Here is an 8,241-nt window from a genome sequence, read left to right as displayed (position 1 = left end):
CAGACAGACAGACAGACAGACAGACAGACAGGCAGGCAGACAGGACCTCCTCCCAGCACCTGTAAACCTCAGAAAGCTTCTCAGGTTATAAACTGAACAGAAACAGAAGAACGTCTTTTTGTCCTCCAAATGTCCCGAGGCGTCAAAGGAAATCTGTCTCTCGTTTTGTCTTCTTCCAGACCAGTTCAGAGTGTCGTTTCCATGACAACAGCTGGACAAACAGGACCTGTGTGAACTTCCTGACAGTCAGATGATAATCCAGCTATAATTTACCTTCAGTCTGAAACGTGACGCAGAGATAAAGCTGGACTGTGAGATGATGTGGAGCCGAGGAGGCCTGGTGGTGACGGAGGAGAACCCAGAGAGAACTGAAAGAAAACTGATTTATTAAGGTGAAAACAACAGCTGACGTTGCAGCGAAGCAAAACTAAATCACAGAACACAGGAAGGACCGGAACAGGAGTCAAAGGATACAGATCAGGAACACGGGACAAGAACAACCAATCAAAGATCCGGTGCAGGAGTGGAGTAAGAGACCGGGTTTTAAGGCTGAGGATGAGGAGGTAAGTGGGCACAGGTGAGTGATGAGGATAGCTGACAGGTAGAGATGGGCGGGGCAGAAAACCAAAACACGGGAAACAAATACCAACAAGCAAAACATGAACAGAACCAGGAGAAACACAAAGAAACACAAAACCTCCCACAGAGACCAGAGTTCATCCTGCTGTGTGACGCTGCAGCAAATAGGACACATTTATTAACACGATCACTTCCTGACACCTGTTTAAAGACGAACGACTGCGTTAAACATCCAGCAGTTTAATCTTTGTGGCAAACAGCGAGCAAACGCTTCTGTTTCATCTGGACTGAGAGAAAAAAACTTCAAACTACTGGAAAACTTTCAATAAACTAAAGAATCTGTTATTCTTCTTCTAAAACTCATAGAGTAAAACTAAACTCAGGTTCTCAGGGGAGATTATTACAAACTCAGCAGCTTGAATCTGAACTAAAATCAATAAAATCAATAAAATAAAGATCCCTGCAGGCAGATTTTTCTACCTGATGGAAGTTAAATCAACATCTCAGACTTTCAGCTCTGGACTTTAGGAACTTTAAAGCAGGAAAAGTTTATTTTTATTTATGTTTCCACCTTTAGATCGCTTCTTATTTTCTCTCCTGCTTTTATGCAAATCATCAGAACATGATGGTTTATTGATATTTTATTCTGGTTGAAAATAAATTTATAATAATTCTTCATTTCTGTAAGAATAAGACGAGACGTGATGAAGACGACAGGAAGAATTTAAAGTGTTGATTTGTTTTTTCCTCCAGAAGAGTCCGGTTCCAAACAGCAGAATATTTTTATTTATTTGATGGTAAATATATTAATTAGCCTCATCTCCAGGCAGTACAGATAAGGCTACACTGGTAGGATGCCTGGTTTCCATGATGGGATGGATGTGTGCGTTTCCACAGCTTTAATTCTGATTTCAAAGCGTTGCTCTGTGTCCTACTTGTAAATGTTGGCAGCACTTAATTCTGTTACACAACAGGCTTTAGAGGCGGTAAGTCGTTTCAGGCTGTGGGGAAAAGAAACAACGTTACGGTGGTTTTATCTGCAGAATGTGGCCTGACGTGTGTTTGCTTCCTGGGGCCACTAACAATAACATCTGCTGAGGGTTGGAAAAAAACACAGGATGATAAATCCAATCCTTGTTTTCATAGCTCCTTCTAATAAGATAATGGCTCCCTTCAGGATAAATATGTGGCGTCGTGAGATGATGAACTGGAAACAGAAGCAGGGGAATCTATGTGCTGTCAGGCGAGCAGAGTTTGGAGAAGTAGAGAGAAATGAGCAGCAGCTTCAGACTGGAGGACAACAGAGACAGAGAAGCTGTCCGCCCTGAAATGTCTCAGATTTAAAACATTCACATCTCAGATGTTGGACTCCAGAGGAGCTGAGGTCCAGCAGGACATCAGGAGACATGTCTCCGTGTCCTCTGTGGCTGAAGGAGACAAACCCCACAGACGTCCTCCAGGATGATGTGATGATTAACGTCCAGCTGGTGTTTCAGTCAGGGAGACGGTTCCATGTTCCTTCAGCAGCTTTGTGACGAGCCGCAGCTTCAGAACCTGAACAGAACCACCGTTCCTTCAAAGTTCCTCCAGTGTTTGCATGTCGCCCGCCGCCTGAAAACCACAGTTTCAGACTAAGATGTGTTGGGAAGGACTCTCAGCTACTACCACACTGAATTTTAGCTCAGTCGCTGTAAAGAAGATTGAGTTTGGAGCCATTTTGTTTTGGATTAGCTGCGGTGGCCATCTTTAATCATGTTGTAAAAATACATCTAGAGAGTTTATTAAAATCTGTCTAGAAGTTCATAAGATATTTTGCTAACAAACATTAAATAAACACCTGATCAGCTGCTCATCAAAAATATTCTGATGCTTCTGCAGGAAGTGCTACAGCTAGCTGCTGCTGTTATTTGTAAATAACCATGACAGCATCATAAAGGGCCTAAAATATGTTTTGCATGACCCACCCTGAACTGCTGACAGTGTGGGGGTTTTTGGCTCAGACTAGCCGTTAGCTCAGACTAGCCGTTAGCTCAGACTAGCCGTTAGCTCATCAGTGTCAGAATTAAAGCCTTTCTCCACACTGAGGTCATTCAGAGCCACAGCTGCACCTTTCCTCCCAGGAAAATGTCTGAAATATCCCTTTTTTGAGTCTAGTTTGCTTCCAATTAAAGAAAACAGCTTCTTTGTTTGATCCAAGGCTTTTAATCCAATAATTTCTTGTCTTCTTGACTCTTTTGTTGTGTTGAGGTGAAAACAAAGCCTGCCTGCCTCTTCATGATCTGCTGCTGGTGTTCAGACACGCCGCTCCTCTTCCTCCTCCTCTTCCTCCTCCTCTTCCTCCTCCTCCTCCTCCTCCTCCTCCCCTGCTATCAGAGCTGCTCGCTGTTAGCGGCTGATAAGGGAGGTAAACATATACAGCGAAGATCCTCGCAGCCTTTAATGGTGACTGGCAGAGAGGAAATCTCTGGGATTATGATGGGAAACTCACATCAGGCTGTAATCTAACAGATTATGACTCATTCAGTGGATCTGAACCTCTAATAACACCTGAAAAAGTTTGTAATTTTACTTTTAAGGAGCTTTAGTCCTGAAATATTCCATCACTGCAAATTATTCTGAGCTTCAACTAATAAATTGTCTAGAAGTGAAGACATTTTTATAAATGCTAAACTTTTACTTTTTAACACAAAAACCTCAGTTTTCTGTTTGTCCTAAAAGGCTCTTATTCTGAAAGCTTGAGTCAGTTCCTGTTTCCTCTCGCCTCCATCAACACCACGAAGAGTCGAGGTTCACGGACACGTCTCCATGAGCCGCTCAGGGACTGAAAAGGTCAGGAGGTCATCAGCCGGACATGAAGAGAGCCGAGTCCAGGACCCTGGGGAGCCCCAGGTCTATTCAGGGGGGTCAGGGGGTCAGAGGGTCTGGATCAGGGAGGTCAGGGGGTCTGGATCAGGAGGATCAGAGGGTCTGGATCAGGAGGATCAGGGGGTCTGGATCAGGAGGATCAGGGGGTCCAGATCAGGAGGGTCAGGAGGATCAGAGGGTCTGGATCTGGGGGTCTGGATCAGGAGGGTCAGGGGGTCCAGATCAGGAGGGTCAGGAGGATCAGAGGGTCTGGATCTGGGGGTCTGGATCAGGAGGGTCAGGGGGTCCAGATCAGGAGGGTCAGGAGGATCAGAGGGTCTGGATCTGGGGGTCCAGATCAGAGGGAGTCGGGCTTCGTGGCGCCTCAGACTCTCTGAGGTGGACTCTGACGCAGGTGTGTCGTCACGCCGCTCGTGATGCCTTCACTGCTCCTCGTTAACGTGAAGCAGAACCCTCAGGACTCTGAAGTCCAGCAGACGGGTTCTCTTTGAGACGCACGTCACGGTTTTTATAACACTTTTATTTTTCCCCCTAAATGATTGCTGTAAGATTGTGTTTTGAGTTTGAAAGTGGGACGAACGCCTCAAACTTCTCTCTGAGATTCTGTTTTAATCAAAGTTAAAGAAAATTAAAATCAATTTTTCAGCTTTTAATGGAGCAGCTGCAGTAATCACAGTTTGGAAAAGTTTGAAAACAAAACAAGTTCAACTCCTGATGGACTTTAAATTGTTTTTTAGAGGCTGGTGAGTCAAACACGAGCTTAGCTGATAAAAGAAATAAAACACTGAGATCTGAAGGAAGAACATCACTGTAACACGGAGGAGGCAGTGTCATGGTAAGTGTCTCCTGACTGAAGCAGCTCAACAAGAAACGATCAAACATCTGCACAAATCCAGATGTTCTTCACACTTCTGCTCTCAGAAAAGATGTTTCTATTTTTCATCCTTAATAAAGTTTAAGATCTGTTGTGTTAAATGAAACCAGAAAATGTTTCATTTCTAAATAAAAATAAAGATAATTAAAAAGTTCCAGCTCTGTTGAGTTTGTGTGAAGATGCAACACTTCAGTGTTTTTATAAACGCTGGTCCTTGATGAGCTCCTGCTGTTCGGCTTTCAACCTGATTGTCCGTTTATCTCTGCACACGTCCAGATGTGTGTGTGTGTGTGTGTGTGTGTGTGTGTGTGAGTGTGAGCAGCGTGACGGATCCTCCTGCCACAGGAGAAGATGGAAAAGGACCTAAAACCAGGAGAGAATGCAGGAGGATTAAACCTCTGAGCTTCCTGTTTGTGCTGCTGAGCTGCTCCAACATTCAGGGGTTGGTTTAAATGGGATTTAGAGAAAATTAAAACGTGTTTGTTGTTTAAACTCTGACAGTTTTGAGAAAGTTAGAATTAAAACATGACAGAAACAAAGAAAACCTGCAGCAATGATGCAGGCTTCCTGTTCAGATTGTAAACTTTTGTTTGAACAGATTAAACTTTTTAACATGTAGAGATAGTTTAGGTCTAAATATATTTAAATGCAAACTCTTCGGGTCTCCTCCTGACGGGAGACGTCTCTGGGTCTCCTCTGAAACACCTCCTTCAGGAGGGGTCCTTACCAGAAGCTAAAACCATCCAGGCGCTTGTTTTTTTCATCCGTTAACAAGTTTATGACCCAAACTGAGGGTTGAACATAGAGGAGGAGCCACCTGTCCAACTCTGTCTTCACCACAAAGACGTCCAGTGTCCATGTCGCTGTAGATACCGTCCTGATCCACCTGTCAGCTTCCCTCTTCGTTCTGTCCCAACTCCTGAACAAAACCTTCACATACTTCTTGTCCTCCATGAGGCAGCAGCTCTTTTCCAACTTGGAGAAGATATTCTGCTGTCTGTGAACCCCCAGCTTCTCATGGTGGAGGGTCCGAGTGTCCCAAGGACCATGGACTGTTGGTGTGGACAGTTTGCTCCATGATAAATTGGTTCTGGATGAGGGACTAGACTTAGTGTGACTTAATAAGCCCTAAAATGACTGAAGGACCCGGAGACTCACCTGGACTAGGAGCACCAGGACACGAATGCTTGAACTGTTCATCATCTGGCTGCCATCCTGAGTGTCTCAGTTTGCCGCATCAAACAGTTGATCCTCCTTCGGTCGTCCGATCCGGCGCCTGACGTTACTGTTAGGTGACCTGAACGCCGCCGGTCAAAGGTCACAGGATGAAGGAACTGGGCTGCTGTTGTGCTGAACGAGTTGCTGAGGAGGATGGAGGTAAAAACAAACGACAAGAAGATCAAAAGGACACAGTAGCTGCTGTAAACCATCCATTACAGCTCTGTCAGGGATGAACCAATTATCCACAGGGACATAATCCCATCGTACACTTACAGCCGAGCTGCTGGTAATGTCCCATGGATCCTAACGGGCGCCGCTGTAACTGTCAGCTACACGCAGCATCAGGTTTACGTTCATCCACACCTGGGAAATGTGCTTTTTGTGCCCTCAGAATTTCACGGATCCCAGGGTCTGAAATGACAGCGTTTTAGAAGCAGAGCTGTCAACACATGATGAGACTGACGAGGTGAAGCATCGAGTTATTTACATCAGGAAAACAACAACTTCATCCTTTCTTCTCTGTAAACCATTCTCACTTTATTGTTTCAGCTTTTTCCTGATGTCACGTTTTTATTGCCTGCTGCCACGAGAGGCGGGCAATCATGTAACTACCTGTGTCTCTCTCAACTTCAGCAGACACAAAAATGGCTCCAACTGTCCGTTTGACAGATACTGTGGCAGATCTTTGTTTAAAACCTGAGGCGTGTGAGGCGGCGGGTGACAAGCATTCCCTCTGGGTGTGACCTGCAGACGGGAATCAGACTCCCGGGATGTTTAAACGTGTTCTCCACCGTAGCTGGCTCCTTTGGAACCCATCTCAGGCTGTATTTGAGTCTGACCTGCAGATATCTGAGTAACTTGGACGTCTTTGTCCTGAAGATGTGAGAGAAAACTGAAACAAAGCTGCATTAAAGCGTCGCTCAGCCGTTCTTACCGTGGTTCTGAATGGAGTCACTCTGAGACAGAACATCTCTGGCATCTGTTGTGTTTGGAGTTTAATTCATGAATTATTCAGTTTAATCATTTCCTGTCACTGCTGAAGGAATATGGATGATATTTCTATCAGAACATTTTGTCCACATCTTCCTCTTCTAAAAAACAAACTGATTTCTTTTTGAACAAACTGGGCTTTTTGTCTTTGCTGTTTTTCCTAAACATTTGAACATGAAAAAGGAAAGCTGTGCTGACAAACGACACAACAGTTGTCCTCTCTGTAGGTGGCAGATCGACGCCGTAAGTGAAGAATTAATTAGGAAACAACAACGTTGAATGTTTCAGCAGTTTGTGGTCAAACTGAGCTGACGGGCTGCAGGAAATCCACACAAAGATGGACTCCTTTAAATATTTCCTTTTGAAACTGTCAGAAATCTTCAAGCTGCAGATTCCTCCTCAGCCTGACTTCAGGCTTCATTAACACTTCAGCATCACATCCAGGAAATGGAACCAGAGTGAGGAGGAGGAGGAGGAAAGTGTTGTCTGCACAAGCAAAGCAAAGAAAGAGGATAATGGGAGGATAAGAACTGGAGCCTTTCAGAAAGTGGCAGCTGTGAAGGAGCAGAGAAGAAGATCACAGGATGATAGGAGAGCTGAGGGCTGCAGAGACACGATAATGAGTTCAAACGAAGCCTAACTGGACCGCGAGGACGGAGGACGGACTAACGAGCAGAGACGGTTTCAATTAAAGGGTAAAAATGTTCTGAAGGAGTTAAAATAATAACAGGAGGGAGAAAAGAAAAGATTCAACTACAGTCACCTGATTTTACATTTATGCTCTTGAAATATGTGATGAAACTGACAGCATCCTGGTCCCAGCCTTCTGTCACTTTGCTTGTTTTTTGATTTTCATGTTTTACGTTTGTTCTGTTTGCTCCTGTGTTCCTGTGCGGTTCTGCTCCGTGTCCTCTGGGTTCGTCAGCAAGCCCCGCCCACTTCACCTGTTCCCGTTTACCTGTCAGTCTTCCTCTCAGCGTTTTGTTTCCTGTTCTTGTGGAATAAATCAGATGGGTCTGCAGTCTGGGTTCACTCCGTTAACCTGAGGCGACTCTGAGTTTGTCTTTAAATCGAGAACATGGAACTACAGACGACAGACAGGAAAGAATCAATCAGAACTCCAAACCCATCAATACGAACAACACAAATGTTGATTCTTTCCTGCAGCATAAACAAAACTTCATTTAGTTGCAGAGTGAAACTAATTTACTTGACGAGGAAACAAACAGTCAGTGTTTGGCTGCACCGACTGATGGATGGGAGGGTTCATGATGCTGAGGACGGTCCTCACAGGAGAGGCAATAATCATCCAGGTGTGTGTGTCTGTGTGTGTGTGTGAGTGTGTGGGTGTGTGTGTGTGTCTGTGTGTGTGTGTGTGAGGGTGTTTCTGTGGCTTCCTTTTCAATGTGTCCAACCTTTTAAACTGCAGTAAGAATGACTGATTCACACACACACACACACACACACCTCTGCTTCCACAGTCCATCATCCTTCAGTTTAAGGTTTTAGGTTCTTTACCAGGTTCTGAAATTATTAAAGTCTGATGTGAACAAAAACACAACAAGTTCCACTGAGGCAGTATTTGTTAAACAGAACCTGGGTCCAGCTCCTGACCCAACAGAACCTGGTTCCAGCTCCCGACCCAACAGAACCTGGGTCCAGCTCCCGACCCAGCAGAACCTGGGTCCAGCTCCCGACCCAGCAGAACCTGG

The 8,241-nt window shown here is 44.9% G+C and overlaps 1 long non-coding RNA gene across 1 annotated transcript; it reads right to left on the bottom strand.

Moving 5' to 3' along the window:
• Positions 1 to 5,482: 5,482 nt before the first annotated feature.
• Positions 5,483 to 7,408, bottom strand: LOC112451444. The gene is made up of 3 exons (XR_003040269.2): positions 7,293 to 7,408; positions 5,813 to 5,950; positions 5,483 to 5,680 (listed from the first exon to the last, which is right to left on the bottom strand). It is a non-coding gene; the product is annotated as an uncharacterized LOC112451444 (long non-coding RNA).
• Between the last annotated feature and the right edge of the window lie 833 nt (positions 7,409 to 8,241).

This window comes from Kryptolebias marmoratus, linkage group LG7, assembly GCF_001649575.2.
Source record: "Kryptolebias marmoratus isolate JLee-2015 linkage group LG7, ASM164957v2, whole genome shotgun sequence".
Lineage (NCBI taxonomy): Eukaryota > Metazoa > Chordata > Actinopteri > Cyprinodontiformes > Rivulidae > Kryptolebias > Kryptolebias marmoratus.
This window is presented reverse-complemented; position numbering and strand designations above follow the sequence as displayed.